Source organism: Polistes fuscatus, unplaced genomic scaffold (genome assembly GCF_010416935.1).
Source record: "Polistes fuscatus isolate 324 unplaced genomic scaffold, CU_Pfus_HIC Scaffold7, whole genome shotgun sequence".
In the NCBI taxonomy this organism is placed as follows: domain Eukaryota; kingdom Metazoa; phylum Arthropoda; class Insecta; order Hymenoptera; family Vespidae; genus Polistes; species Polistes fuscatus.
Window position 1 is genome coordinate 4,715,310 of NW_025113151.1, and position 15,810 is coordinate 4,731,119.

Genomic DNA, 15,810 nt, shown 5'->3' on the forward strand with positions numbered 1-15,810 from the left:
AACCAATATTTCTCTCTTTTTATTTATCATGCGATAACGAGTATTATTGTCCTTGGCCATCGATTGTTGAGCGTTCTGATATTTCTCTTTTTATATTTTTCTTTCGGTAGCGAGAATTTTACGTCTTGGCCATCGAGCGTCGAGCGTTTTGTATACGAGTGCGAGTGAGAAAGAAAACCGATATTTCTCTCTTTCTATTTTTTCTTTCGGTAGCGAGAATTTTTCGTTTTGGCCATCGAGCGTCGAGCGTTTTGTATATCTATATATCGGCGTATAAGCGCGGCATTTTTAAATCGAATCTTGATGCTTATGGCACGCCGTTTCTTTATTTATTGTCAAAAATAATGAACCTTGAGTAAAAAAAAATAATTCATTTTAACAGAAACTATTATTATTTAGTTGAAAGTAAAAATAATGAATTAATTTTGTGTCTCGCCATAAAATTAATTAGAATAATTAATTGATATTAATTTTAGATAGAAAAACTTAAAAAAAAAATAATTCCCCCACAAAGAATCGAACGTTAATAAGCCAGCGCGAGAAGCGAAGACGTTACTACTTACGCTAACGCACCACTTGATAATAGCTCAATTTATTTCGTACAATTCTTAAGACTTCGAAGATGAATCGGAATGCATTACTGTTTTCTTATAACATAATAAAAATGAATTAAAATTATGTATAGACAAAAAATAAATTCCACGTTTTTAGAATATCCTTACATATATATCTTGAATTAATTTTATGTGTGGATATAAAATTCTTCTTTTTCAAATATGTATTTAATTTGATACACTAATAAATTTTTACGAGACAAAAAGTCAGTAATTTAAAATTTTATAAAATACATAATTTAATAGGAAAAATATTTAAATTTTAAATTTCGTCTTAAAGAGAATACGTATTCAATTTGATATACAAATAAATTTTTGTGAGTCAAAAATTAATATCAATTAATTATTCTAATTAATTTTATGGCGAGACACAAAATTAATTCATTATTTTTACTTTCAACAAAATAATAATAGTTTCTGTTAAAATGAATTATTTTTTTTTTACTCAGGGTTCATTATTTTTGACAATAAATAAAGAAACGGCGTGCCATAAGCATCAAGATTCGATTTAAAAATACCGCGCTTATACGCCGATATATATAGATATACAAAACGCTCGACGCTCGATGGCCAAAACGAAAAATTCTCGCTACCGAAAGAAAAAATAGAAAGAGAGAAATATCGGTTTTCTTTCTCACTCGCACTCGTATACAAAACGCTCGACGCTCGATGGCCAAGACGTAAAATTCTCGCTACCGAAAGAAAAAATATAAAAAGAGAAATATCAGAACGCTCAACAATCGATGGCCAAGGACAATAATACTCGTTATCGCATGATAAATAAAAAGAGAGAAATATTGGTTTGTTCTCTCACTCGCACTTTCATTCAAGACCGAGAGTCCCGAAGATTGCCGAAGATCCTTCGTTTGTGATTAGTGCACACGGACGCTCGCACGCACACTAGCTCGCTCGCGTGTAAAACGCGACGGAGGGATAAGCTTGCTTTCTCCCACTCTTACAATTTTTTTCCCATCTTCAATCCAATTTTATTCGCTTATTTTTGAAAATACGAAGATAACTCATAGAACATTTTTTTAGTATTTTTCAATTCTCTACAACTTTTGTTTGAAACATTTTTCGATTAAATGCCTAGATTCTAAGATAAAGTTATTTTTGACCTTTTTTTACCCTTTTTCTCAAAAACGGCACTTTCCACCTCAAAAAAATTAGCACCATTCGATTCAGCGTCGTCTATTTACCCTTATATCAAGTTTCCACCTTCTTTCCTGAGATTTGAAGGAGATGGCCCGCGTTGACTGGACTATATCACCGCGTCATAGCCGTTGACACATAAGGTAATTCGATATATTTCCCTAACATTTAGTATGGACTGATATCTATATTTTGATATTTTTTTTTTGAAGTTATTTTTTTATTCTTTCTTATATATATAATATATCGATCGATTGAAAACATGATTCCTTTCTTTCTTTTGTTAAATAAATAAATGATAATAATTAGTAGCTTATCTTCTCATACTTCCAGTCCTCCCCCTTTTTAACAGGCCACGCTACATATATATGTATATTTATATTTCTAAAATTAAATAAATATAAGTAAATGAATAAAAATATAATATTAAAAGAAAAATAATCTGCTTACATTAGCGAATATTATCGATCATCAAGGAGGGAGGGTGAAACAGGTTTCTTTATCAATTATATTCTATATAAAAAGAAAATTTTTAATAATAATAATAATAGTATAATAATAAAAACATTAATAAAAAAATAAAGAAGGAAAATTAAAAAAACTGGTGTACGTACCTATGTACGCACGTTAGAAGTAATACTTCTTTGGCGTACCAAAACGTATATAACATCAATAACCTCAAAAATAACTTCAAAAAAAATAACTACAAAAAAAAAAGAAAAACACTTAGTTAAATCAATACAAAGTATAATACTTTATTTGCTCGTTAGGGAAAAGCCTTGTGGAAAAAAAACCCTGGTTGATAAATTACATATAATTAGGAATTGCGTTTAAATAGAAATTGAACACGTATCTCATCTCTCGCTCGTTTCGCTTGTATAAGAATTCAACAACAAAACTAACCTCGTTTATGGAAGTATAGGGAATACTTATACTTTGCTTATTTCCCTTCTAGCTTGTATCGCTTCGTTCGTCGCTTTCTTTGTAAATTTTTCGCTGATTATCCAAAACGTGTCGTTGGAGGCGTCCAGTGGAAGAATAGGACGAGTGTCTTTTTTTAATAGGCCCAGCAGGGCGTGATTAGCAACGGTTTGAAAAGTGAGGAGGGACGATAACAAAATTTTGATATTATCAATATTCTCGATATTCTCAAAATGATTGAGCCGCGTATTTCGAATATACGCTAGGAATCAATAATCTTTACAAATTGTACATAAATCGTTATTACGTTAAGTGACGAACGAATTCTAAAGGAAATCCTCGTACGGTTACGCTTATTATTTAGTATTCAAAATGAAGTATAACTTCAAAAAATAACAATAACATTCACATTGCATGATACGTTTCCAGTCTTATATGACACACTCTCCATATTTCTATAATTAATTACCTATCAACTATCACAATGATTACATATTATTATTAATATTATTATTAATTTTCCTTGTTACTTTTTTAATTAATGTTATTATTATTGCATTATTATTATTATTATTATTATTATTATTATTATTATTATTAATTTTCTTTTTACATAGAATATAGTTGATAAAGAAACCTGTTTCACCCTCCCTCCTTGATGATCGATAATATTCGCTAATGTAAGCAGATTATTTTTCTTTTATTATTATATTATTATTCATTTATTTATTTATTTAATTTTATAGATATATATAGCGTGTATGGGTAAAAAGTGGGAGGATTGGAAGTATGAGAAGATAAGCTATTAATTATTATTATATATTTATTTAACAAAAAAAGGAAAGGAAGCATATTTTTAATCGATAGATATATATATAAGAAAGAATAATAAAATAACTTAAAAAAAAAAAAATATTAGGATATAGATATCAGTCAACACTAAATATAAGAGAGGTATATCGAATTACTTTATACGTCAACGGCCATGACGCGGTGATAGCACTAGTTCCCGCTCGATCATTTAAGTCAAGCAGCGCTGAGTACGATTATAGTCCAGTTAATAAAGTCCAAACTTCGTAGTTGTAGGAAAGAAGGTGGAAACTTGATCTAAACGTAAATAGACGATGATGAATTGAATAGTGCTAATTTTATTGCAATCTGATACCGGGTTCTCGAGAAAAAGGGCAAGAAAGGGTAAAAATGGGTAAAAAATTTCTTTATCCTAGAATCTAGGCATTTAATCGAAAAAAGTTTCAAACAAAAGTTGTAGAGAATTAAAATATACATAAAAAATGTTCTACGGGTTATCTTCGTATTTGCAAAAATAAGCGAGAAATATTGGCAAAAAGATGGTGAAAATAATTGTAAGAATGGGGAAGCAAGTCCCGCCTCTCAGTCGACTTTTACACACAAGCGGGATAGTTGCGTGCGAGCGTCCGTGTGTACTAATCCACAAACGAAGGATCTTCGGCAATCTTCGGGTCTCTCGGCCTTGAATGCAAGTGTGAGTGAGAGAACAAACCGATATTTCCCTTTTCAATTTATTTAGGCTATAACGAGTATTATTGTCTTAGCCATCGATTGTTGAGCGTTCTGTATACGAGTGCAAGTGAGACAATAAACTGATATTTCTCTTTTTATATTTTTTCTTTCGGTAGCGAGAATTTTTCGTTTTGGCCATGGAGCGTCGAGCGTTCTGTATATCTATGTAGGATTCAATACAAAGATGAATAGAATGTTTCCATGTAAATACAATAATAGCTGTTTGCTTCTTAAAGGCTATACGATGACTAACTTACATAGCAACGTACTCACTCATACTATCTCATTTCCCTCACACCATCACAATAAAGGGCGATATTTCTTATGTCTTTTCACTTATTCGAATATTTAGTAACGATCGTTCTCGAACATTCATACTGAACAACAACTTTTTTCTTACTCTAAAGGCGTATATATTTAGCAACGATCGTTCCCCAATATTCCTATCTTAACGTTTCTTCTTAAATTTTTTTCTATCCCTTCCTAGCTGACAAACAACTTTGTTTTTCCTTGAAATACGGATATGTTTAGCAATGATCGTTCTCGAATATTCATATCTTAATTCATAGCCCCTTTGTCTAATTTCCCTTCCCACACTCGGCCATATCTGCATCTCCTTCGGCCCCCGAAGGGAACTCTTCGAACGGTTTCATGTAATCCGCCGCCGTTGTGGTGATCTTTGGTCCTTCATCCCCACCAACACGAATCACTTCATTCATATCGGTTATTTCTCTTACATCTAGATATCTTATACGGACCTAAGAATTTCTTTTGTATCTTTAACCCCGCACCAAACTGCGTGCGCTTTATCGCTACTAAATCGCCTTCGTTGTAAGCACTCGCTTTCTTACATTTACGGTTATAATTACGCCTATTCTCTTCTTGAATTTTTAACAGACTTTCCTTCGTTGCTTCTCTCAGTCTTAAGCGCTCGTCAGAATATTGCAATATCGCCTCTTTCTCTATTAATTCTAAAGTAGCTAAATCTTCGCGCTGCTTCATTTTTACGCCAAACATCACCTCGAAAGGTGACGCATCTACACTACGCTGATAAGTGCTATTAATCGCTCTTTGGACCTTATCTACGTGCTTATACCACTTGTCAGGCGCGTCCATCGACATCTTAGTCAGTACCGAGATAATAATTCGATTAATTCTTTCAACCTGACCGTTTCCTCTTGGTATACCGGTGGTAGTTAGAACGTGCTCGACCCTTTCCGTCATACAATACTCTTTAAACTCTGTTGCCGTGAATGCGGTTCCCTTATCTGTAATAAACGTGTCGGATTACCGAATGTTCTCTGCTGTATCCCAAGTTTTTTAACGTTTCCCGTGCGGTTGTCGTCTTAGTTGGGTATAGCCACACAAACTTAGAAAACCCATCTACCACTACCAAGATATGCTTATAAGCTTTACTCGTCGCTGTCATCGGCCCTAGATAGTCGACATGATAAGTCTCGAGCGGTCTATCCCCCTTCGGTATCGGCTGTAACTGACCTTCCTTTTCCCCTGCTTACGCTCCGCTAATATACACGGTACACAACAGCTGATGATCTTTTCGATTTTTTCTTTCAGACCCGGTATATAAAATTCTTCTTTTATTTTTTCGGCTACTTTCGTACAGAGAAATGACCATTTTCGTGAATCTTTCTTATGATATTAGACTGCATGCTCGTAGGCAACACTATCACGTTCTTATCGTTTACACGCTTCATCAAAATATTATTTTCTAAAATATAATCTTCGTATGGCTCTTTTTCTACTACAAGACGTATGACACGTAATCTTTCCTCTTCTTCCTGTTTCTTTCTTATATTTTGTAATAACGTATCTTCGATACACATTACCGGATAACGACTAAGTGCATCTACATGCTTCATTCTTTCTCCTGGACGGTGTTCAACTTCAAAGTCAAATTCTTCCAATGACAACGCCCACCTTGCTACCTTCGGTGCTAACTCCCTTTTCTTAAGCGTCTTTTGGAATGCCTGGCAATCCGTAACTAACTTAAATCTTATTCCTAACAAATAGACTCTAAACTTCTGAACTGCTTTAATTATCGCTAGGACTTCTAATTCATACGAATGGTACTTCCTCTCTGCTTCCGACGTTTTATAACTCATGTAATGAACCGGATGGTAATTATTTTCGTTGTCGTATTTTTGCAATAATACGGCGCCAAACCCGTCTATACTTGCATCAGTATGCAATTCCGTCATTGCTAATCATAAATACGGAGCACCGGCTCTTGAGACAAAAAATACTTTAATCGCGAATACGACTCTCTTTCAACGGTATCAAAGACAAATGCCTTACCTGTCTTTAACAAATCTGATAATGGTCTTGCTATCTTAGCGTAATCCTTAATAAATTTACGAAAATATCCTGTCAGACCTAAGAAACTTTGAATATGTTTTCTATTCTTCGGTTCCGGAAACCGCTGTACCGCTTTTATTTTCGTGGGTGATGGCCGAATACTCCCATTCCACACCACATGTCCTAAGAACTCAATTTCCTCCCGAAGGAACTTGCACTTCTTCCAATTTATAATTAACCCGTTCTGAGCTGCTACCGTTAACGTTATTTCCAACTTTCTACACGCATCTTCATAATTGATACCTGGGATAATAAGATCGTCCATGTATGTTAACACTATTTTCTTCCTTACCAAATCGCCAAAAACCTCATCAATAAATCTTAAAAAACTGGCGGGACTGCTACATAACCCGAAAGGTGTTCTAAGAAACTCAAATTGCCCGTCTGGAGTAACAAACGAAGTGAATTTACGGCTATCTTCCTCAATCTTGACATGAAAAAACCCGTTTTAAGATCAATTGTCGAAAATACCACTCCCTGTGTCAACGCATCGAGACAGTCTTCGATCAATGGCATTGGAAATCGATCTCTTATCACCTTTGCATTTAATTTACGGTAATCAATACAAACTCTGTAAGTTCCGTCCTTCTTAGGTACCACTACTACCGGACTACTATATTCACTTGTACTGGGTTGAATTATTCCCTCGTCCAACCATTCGTCTAATTGTTGCGTAACTATTTTTTTCTCTTTCGGAGCTAATCTCCTCGGCTTAGAACAAACTGGAATATTATCCGTCAACTTTATTTTTGTCTCTGTTCGCGCGTCTGGTTTAGTATTTGGCTTATAATTTTGTATTAATTCTTTTATGCGCACCTTGTACGGTTCTTTTACGTCTATTTCATCCGTATCTACATATTTTATTTCCATTATCGCCTTTATATCTTCCACTTCTTTATTTGCATTCATATCGTCTGTATCCGTCCGTCGCTCAACATAACCATAGTCGCTCGATTTTACCGATCCCTCGCTTATCTTCTCGCTGAGTCTTTTGTCTGGTCGTCTTATTTCTACTCGCCCTTTATTTATACGAACGTTTAACTCTTTCAGCAACTCTCTTCCTAAAAGAACTTCGTATCTCATATCTGACTGACTTACTACAAATACATCCGTTTTATATCTACCGTCTTTGATATCGATATTCACCTCACATCTCCCTATTGGCTTCGTTATCGCATTACCAAACCCTGCCAATCGTCGAGTGGTTTCATATAATCTTGGTCTTCCTAATTTATTATATAGCTCTGAATTTATAATGCTTACTTCGCTGCCCGTATCTAATAACGCATATGCTAACAAACCATTAATCCTGATCGCAACTCTATCCGTATAGGCCAGTCAACGCGGGCCAAAAACTGACCTTTTTAGCTGACCGCTTCAAAATTTGACGTAAGGGTAAGTTGACGACGCTGAATCGAATGGTGCTAATTATAATAAAATCAGCAACCGGCATCTTGGGGAAAAAGGGTAAAATAGGGTAAAATATAGCCTTATCTTAGAATCTAGGCATTAAATCGAAAAAAGTTTCAAACAAAAGTTGTAGAGAATTAAAATATACATAAAAAATGTTCTATGAGTTATCTTCGTATTTTCAAAAATAAGCGAATAAAATTGGATTGAAGATGGGAAAAAAATTGTAAGAGTGGGAGAAAGCAAGAAAACAGAAAGAAAAAAAATTAATAAAAATAACTTCCCCCACGAAGGATCGAACACTGACTAATCACGCGAGAAGCGGGAACGCTACTACTGACGCTAACGCGTCACTTGATACACGGTTGAAATTAAAATAATATAAATATATATACAACAAAAGTCAAAACTTTAAAACCTTTTTTCTCAAAAACGACTGCGCATTTTGAAAAAACCCTTTACCACGATAACACCCTAAAAGTATACTACTAATATACCAAAGCTCGTTAAGATCTGTGGGGGTCCCAGTGTAAGGTCCCCTTGTGAGAGGCGGGACTTGCTTCCCCACTCTTACAATTATTTTCCCATCTTCATTCCAATATTTCTCGCTTATTTTTGCAAATTCAAAGATAACCCGTAAAACATTTTTTATGTATTTTATAATTTTCTACAACTTTTGTTTGAAACATTTTTAGATTAAATGCCTAGATTCTAAAATAAAATTTTTTTTTCCCATTTTTGCCCTTTTTTGCCCTTTTTCTCGAGAACCCGGTATCAGATTGCAATAAACTTAGCACTATTCGATTCAGCGTCGTCAAATTATCCTTAAGTCAGCTTTTCCCCTGGTCACCAAATTTTAGAAGTTTGGCCCTTTTTGACTGGCCTAATAAGACGCCTTTTTTCTCTCTTCGGCTTGACAATATGCTGTCGCACACGAGCTCACATATGTGCACGCTACAATTAGTAGAAAAGAGTAGGGAGGCTACGAAGTCCGCACAAAACGGAAACCGTGTTAACAGGAAACATAATATACTGTATTCTATCTCATTCTCTCACAGACTTAATCCTATTGATGCATATGTTTGTTCTTTTTAATGTCAGTACATCATTTTTGTTTTATTGACTGCGCTACATCGACTGTGCATTTCATCGGTTTCAAATCACAACGATCCTAAAGAAGTTTTCACTTTAAACAAAAAGATATAAACAACTTGTTGGGAACATAAATATAACTTATAAATGTTGGTGAGAAGGAAGTGGTAGGAGAAGGGTTGTTGAGACTATCCCATGCATTTATCCTCCTCCGCTCCTTTTTTCACTGACTTATGTTACACACTATGTATTTGGACACACGTGCTTGATATCGCTTGCAGCGCCATCGTGGCCGGTTGTTCGAGTTTGCTTCGATTCGACAGTTTCGACGGAGTCGTGACGCGCTTCGGATCGTTCGTTTTTGAGTATATATATTTTGATTTTACGCTTAAAACTATTAAAAATAATTTATCCTCTTGCTTATGGATTATTTATAGTTTTTTTCTCACCTTCCATCCCCGATGAAATTTATTTTTACTGTGTGACCAAAATCGTTCTATCATATAAAAAAAGAGAGAAAGAAAGAGAGAGAGAAGGAAAGAGAAAAAGATTTATTTAAATTGGAAAATGCTTTAATTCTCGTTAAGACTCTTCCAAGGATTCTTTCGATCCAAATTCGCGAAGGTGAGTTGTTTTATTATTTTCATTTATACTTTATAATTAGATTACGCGTTATGAATTATCGTTTTATCGATTAACACGTTCACGCCGGGTGACCCACCGATGGGTCACACTTTACTATTCCGTGGGGCGGCGTAGCTAGCAACGATACTGCCCCGCCCCACGTAGCGTAACGCGGTAAGACGCTCCCGCCTCAGGCGGAAGAACGCAGATTTTCGCCCCGGCGTGAACGTGTTAAATTAACGAAACCCTTATTGTTATTTGTTCTTTCCATTGTACAATTTCGCGAGAAAAATTGATAAATATTTAATAATGTTATTTAATTATAGTGTGTTAGTTTGTATTTTATTTATTAATTTGTTATAAATTTTTTGTCGATATTATTTTATACCCTGGAATTTTTTTTTATTTTTATTTATTATAAGATAAAAATAGGAACAGGATAGGTAGACTGCATCAATGACTGTGTTACACATATCATATTTTTTTTTATTTTTTTATCTATGTACCACTTATAATTATTAGGATAATTTTTCTAATCGATATACGTAAATTTAGGTTATATTTATATTAGTTATCGGCGTTGTTATTAAAGGAAACAAAAAAACAAAAGAAGAAGAAATATATAGGTTCGTAGTATACTTTTTTTTTACATGTGCATTCAACGTATTCATTCGATGCTACTTTTCTTTTGGTTTCTTTGCGATTTTACAACTTCCCTCAGTGGAGAGTTTAGTTTCGTGGCGAGCGTTAAGAAGAAGAAGAAGAAGAAGTTTGAGATGCCGAGAGGATTCACAAGGAACTCGCGGCTAACTTGGCAAGAGCCATCCGTGGTTGCCACGAGCAAAGTTTACCTTCTGCAAGCGAATTTCTCTTTGTTACAACTTATCCTCTTCTTCTTCCTTTACTTCTATTTCTATTCCTTTTTTTTATCTTTTTTCTTCTTTTTGTTTTCTTGTTAATAATATTATATTTGCAATGTCATGTGGCTGTCATATTCGTCCATTGATTATTATAATATTGACTGAGTCATCTAATTCGCATAATTTTTATCATCGTCGATTTCCTAGTAGTCACGGCTAAAACATATTATATATAACTAAATAAAATGTTTCGGAAGAAATTGGTTTATCGGGTTTTAAAATTATAATTACATTGCACACTTAGTTCGTTGTATGTATTATGAAATTTAAATTAAGTACTTAAGAATATTTAAAACATTACAAAATGTCTATCATAATCGAAAATTTTAAAGTGAAATTTATTCCACCTAGTATTAATCGCATTTAATTATTGTTAATGGCATAGGATTTTCCGCAGACTTTGTTAATGTTTAAACGACTATAAGTTATATATTATGTACAACACTTATTTCATCGCCATTAATCCGTCGAAGTAATTAGTTTATAATTGTACGATAAGATTAGGTGGAGATATGAAAATTTGACGACACAAATCTTTCATCACGTTCGTAGTCTTAATGAAAAATGTCCGACCTTAAAAGTGACTTGCATTTCTCCATTGACACGTATTTACAATGTAAAAGTTGTCCGTTCAGAAAATTTTCTTCGGACCATACCTATTGGGAATTGCAATAAATTTAAGAAAAGAATTGTAAAATCTATTATTTTTTTTTTCACAGATTTGGTTATCACACTTGTGAAAAATACTTAAGAAAACGTTTTAAAAAAGGGATTAAATTTACGATCGAATGTATTTTACAACCCTGTAAAATACGACAATTCCCTTGGTATTTGTGTACCCGAAACATTACTTTTATAGCTGAACTTCATTATTTCATACAAACGGTTTTTTAGTACTGTCGACTTGTTATATTTGTTAAATACTTTAAACCCACGTGCAAGCTTTATTCAGATATTGTACAAACGTCTGCAATGATTTATGATTTAATAACGTCCAACTGAGAATAGAAATTTCGCAGAGGAAAAGTTTTTCATCATTTGTACATTAGAAAATGAACTTTGTCGTCTCTTATTCAAATATATCTAGTCGAAATAACTTTATTTTAGATGTAGTAAATTGTAATCCATCGTAAATGTAGTCGACCTTTCGAAAACTAACCAATGCTATCGATAACGCATTTGTTATTGTTTACATTAGATACAAACGTGTATATTCGATCTCACTTTCATTCGAGAATAGAGATGAAAACGAGTCGAATCTTATCTTCAATAATACTACAACGAATAATAATTTATTTATTAGAATAATAATATCATTTCGTTTTCCGTACATAAGATAGCGTATTTAATCTTTTTTATCGAGAAATTAATATTCGCCTTATCGGACTTATAATAAAAGAGGGGATCATAAGAAATATGAGCGTTTATGATACCTGATACACGTATTGTTCCAATCATTTATTCCTGCTATTCAGTTTTGTGACAGCTTGCAAGCGTGCGAATATTTCTTTTCTAGGAAGGACACTAATCGAGACGACTTCGTTTTCGATCTGCTATGTTTTTTTCTTAGACACGTGTCCTCCTGCATCGAATTACTTTCATTTTCTTTATGAATCATCATGGTTTTGTTACGATGCAAATGTTTTTTTTTGTATGTATATACGTATGTATACATATTTTAAAATTAACCCATACTTATGTATTAACACAACCAATGACAATTAAGAAAGATTGTGAAAATCTCACGGACGTTGATATGCATATGCATTTTTACAAGAAAAGAAAAAAAATCTACACTTTTTCATAGTCGTCTATAAAAAGAAATAAATAGTAGCAGTGTGTGTATTTTAATTCGACGAACATAATCGTGAAACGAGACTCCGATAATAATAAGAATGAGGAGTGAGTAAGCGAGGGAGAGAGAGAGAGAGAGAAAGAGAGAAGGAGTACAAAATCCGGACGAATCACGTGTCAGTTATTCAAGATTCCTTACAAAGTCGTGGGAAGAGAAAGAGAAAGATAGGAAGAGAGAGAGGAGAGAGAGAGGATCCGTGAGTCAACCTACGCTCCTTGCTCGTTTTATCGATCGATGACGTCACCCTCTACGAAAGGAGGCCCTGTATATATATCTTCTCTTACTCTATCTATCTCTCCCTTCTATTCGCTTTTTTTAATACATGCACACAACAGTAACATAAAATATAACATACATATGTATTACGTAACATACCCATAGAAGCTCACACCCACGGCTAAAGATAGTAGTGAATAAAGTTGACGAAATGGACCGCAAAAAAGAAGAGAGCAAGAGAGATAGATAGAAAGAAAGAAAGAGAGGGAAAGAGAAAAAAGAAGAACACGGCGAAAGTAGACAATCGGCCAACAACTCTCTACCTCGCAGCTTTTCGTTTTTCTCTTTCTTCCTTTCTTTATTTCTTTCTTTCCTCTCTTTTCTTTTTTCTGCAATTCCGTTCATATTATTTCGTCCTTGTTTCTCCTTTCCTCTCTTACTATTTATAATTCATTCTCTCTCTCTCTCTCTCTCTCTCTTCCTCTCTATTTTTATGCTATTATTTATATCTATTTCTCTTAATTACTCTTCTTCTTTCTCTTTCATTTCTATTCATTATTCTGTATCTTTCACCCTTTCTTTCTATTTGTTTTTTTTTGCCTTCATTATTTCCTTATCTTTAGTGTTTTCATTCTCTTCGTAACTTTATCTCATTTTTGCTTTCAATTAATTTATTTCTTTTTTTTTCTATTTATTAATTTATCTACTTCCATTTATTACTGTATATCTCTTTTTTTTCTTTCTATTTGTTAGTTTATCCTGTCATCTACATCTTTTATTTGTCTACATTATTAGATTATATTTCTTTCCATTTAAATTAGTTTATATCTTTCGTTTCTCTTTTTCTCTCATCATTTTCTCGTCCCCGTTTAGTTTATTATATTTATAAAATTACAGTACGTCAGAAAACGTGATGCTGATGAAATGATGTCGAGTGCGAACGAAATTGAAGAGGAGTCTTGTCTTAAAAATATTCTTTATAACGAAATCACGTCTTGGAATGATTTTTCGACTCATCATCAACGTTTATCTTCTTCATATTTTCTTTCTTTATTTCTTTCCTTTTCTTATGATTTATTGAATGAGCCTGTGTGTATGCGCATTTAACCGGAAATTTATGAAAGTTTATATAAAAATAAAATGTCCACTTGCAACGTTCACATACACGTTTTTGTACTTATGTGTTTCTACATATGTACAAACACATATGCATATTTGTGTGTGTGTGTGTGTGTGTGTAGGCAAACGTTTCTGATTGGTTCGTTAAAAGCTTCTCTTACAGCTGGCAATTTTTTTCATTTTTTGGTTAGTTAGTCATTTGCTGGGCTGATACATTTCGAAAGGTAAAATCGTCTCTGATTGGCTGGAAATTTCGTGGAAAAAATTCTGCTCTTTCATTTGCTGATTTGCTATATTTCTATTACTACTCCTGTTCGCCCGTCGTCGTCATGGTCGTCGATTAATTTACTATAAACACTAGTCGATTATATTTTTTCTAAGAAATCGTTAATATTACAACTGTTGGCCTATTTTTACCAAATCTATAAAAGCAGTTTTTAATTTATTCTATTTTTTAATATTATAGTTTGTAATCAGGTAACAGCTTTCACTCCTTTTTTTGTAATATAACAACTTTGATTTTAGTAGTTGTTATAGAAGGAGAATTTAGAAAACATTTATTTTTTTATTATTAAACGTTAAAATGTATTAGGAGTTGTAATTAAAAAATATAAGAATCCTTTTTAAAAATTTTCTCTTCAAAAAATTTCCTGCTAATAATGTAATAATAATATTCTTTTTTAGACCAGTCAAAGAAAGCCAAACTGGCCATTTTTCAAGTAGCAATTTGATTATTTGATCTAAAGGTAATTCGACGACACTGAATCGAATGATGCTAATTTTTTTGCAATCAGATTGGCCGTTTTTAAGAAAAAGGGTTAAAAAGGGGAAAAAATGACTTTATCTTATGTTAAAATCTAGGCATTTAATCGAAAAAAGTTTCAAACAAAAGTTGTACAGATAGGCCAGTCAACGCAGGCCAAACATGGACCTTTTTTACTAACAGCTTCAAAATTTGATCTAAGGGTAAGTTGACGACGCTGAATCAAATGGTGCTAATTATAATAAAATCAGCAACCGGCATCTTGGAGAAAAAGGGAAAAATAGGGTAAAATATAGCCTTATCTTAGAATCTAGGCATTTAATCGAAAAAAGTTTCAAACAAAAGTTGTAGAGAATTAAAATATACATAAAAAATGTTCTATGAGTTATCCTCGTATTTTCAAAAATAAGCGAATAAAATTGGATTAAAGATGGGAAAATAATTGTAAGAGTGGGGGAAAGCAAGCTTATCCCTCCGTCGCTTTTTACACGCGAGCGAGCTAGTATGCGTGCGAGCGTCCGTGTGCACTAATACACAAACGAAGGATCTTCGGCAATCTTCGGGACTCTCGGTCTTGAATGAAAGTGCGAGTGAGAGAAAAAACCAATACTTCTCTCTTTTTATTTATCATGTGATAACGAGTATTTTTGTTTTGGCCATCGATTGTTGAGCGTTCTGTATACGAGTGCGAGTGAGACAATAAACTGATATTTCTCTTTTTATATTTTTTCTTTCAGTAGCAAGAATTTTACGTCTTGGCCATCGAGTGTCGAGCGTTCTGTATACGAGTGCGAGTGAGAAAAAAAACCGATATTTCTCTCTTTCTATTTTTTCACTCGGTAGCCAGAATTTTACGTCTTGGCCATCGAGCGTCGAGCGTTCTGTATATCTATATATATCGGCGTATAAGCGCGGCGTTTTTAAATCGAATCTTGATGCTTATGGCACGCCGATTCTTTATTTATTGTCAAAAATAAGGAAACTTGAATAAAAAAATAAAATATTTTATTTTAGCAGAAACTATTATTATTTAGTGGAGAGTAAAAATAATGAATTAATTTTGTGTCTCGCCATAAAATTAATTAGAATAATTAATTGATATAAATTCTTTGCCTCACAAAAATTTATTTGTATATCAAATTGAATACGTATTCTCTTTAAGACGAAATTTTGAAATTTAAATATTTTTCCTATTAAATTATGTAT